Source organism: Anneissia japonica, unplaced genomic scaffold (genome assembly GCF_011630105.1).
Source record: "Anneissia japonica isolate Jap-2015-1 unplaced genomic scaffold, ASM1163010v1 scaffold2756_len2360902_cov194, whole genome shotgun sequence".
In the NCBI taxonomy this organism is placed as follows: Eukaryota; Metazoa; Echinodermata; class Crinoidea; order Comatulida; family Comatulidae; genus Anneissia; species Anneissia japonica.
This window is the reverse complement of record NW_022719050.1, coordinates 198615-200030: the sequence shown is the minus strand read 5'-3', so window position 1 is coordinate 200030 and position 1416 is coordinate 198615.

The following is a 1416-nucleotide window of genomic DNA, read 5'->3' as shown; positions in this document are numbered from 1 at the left end:
ATATATATATATATTTGTATATAAAATGTAGGTCTACCTGATATGCGTTTATTATTAGTTTTTACTTTTTGTTTTGTCGGGGTCAAATTGAGACAAGCTTTGCTTCTATTTTTGATCCTAATTAATTAATTTTAATGTTGTCCTCTTTATTTATCACTTGATGTATTTATTAATTAATTAATTGAATAAATGTTAATTGAATTGAATTGAATTGAATAACAGGCACAACCAAGAGGGGAACAAAGCAGAAAACAATACAGCACAAAGGGACGGGAACGTTAAAGTGATAGGCCGCAAAGAATGTAACCGAATAGTAAAAGAATCTCTAAAGTAGATGATGTCAAAATAAATGTAACTATAAATGAAAATACTGTAGTAAATATGAACCAAAATAAAGGCAATACTGTGGTCATAAATAAAAACAGGCAATGGCAGGCGAAGTAATCGTAAAGAAATAACCGGTAATAAGTACGGTATAATGAATATTGCACATATATTATAATAATAAAACAATACATACTGAATCAAATAAGCCTAAACCAATGTAATAATTGATTAATACTATAGTGATAATAATGCGAAAGGTAATAAATACAAAATATGTAAACTTCTTATAATATGTAAATTTCTTAAGCCGTACTTCGTTACTCCACTGCCAGTATGTAGTAGGTAAGTGGAACATATCAATTCAGTGAGTGCGGCTGATACAAGCGCGTATAATTACGTATACTAAATATAATAGAATAAAATACATTATAAATTGAACATCACTAAAATAAGTCGATAGTCGATACGTGACGAATTAGGAGTGTCCCATTCATCACAACATTTTAGCATGTCACACTGTATTGTTTAATCCATTTTTTACCATATGTTTTACCAGTAGACCTAGGCCTATCTTACTTGCTTCGCTTTAACATTATAAAGAAAATTATTATTTGTTTTCGGATTTTCCATGTACAGTATGTATATGCGTTTTTCATGTTTATTCTGATGTGCATTTACTCGTGTATGGGCATCAGCGGGGGCGCCAGAACCGACAAGCTCCGACATGTCCGACGGACTTTGTTTTCCCCTTTTCATTGATTGTCTGGACACATCTTCCATTAAGAAGTGTGCCACTGATGAAAAGTGTAGTTCCAAATAAATTTTTAAAACTTGAAAGTTGGCTGGTCGCTGGACGCTTGGATAAAATTTATTGCAAATAAAAGCACTCTGGTGGTTTGCGTTGTCTATTTTACGAACCAGTGGAATGAAAATAATTCTCAACGAAAAATCGTTGTCAACGAAACGAACCAGTCGAATAGAGCCATTCAGTGTGGCTGCGTTCGCTGTGTGTCATAATTTTATTGTGTCATGTGCATAGGCGTAGATCCCGGGGGATGGGGGATATATCCCCCAATATTTGACAAAGGA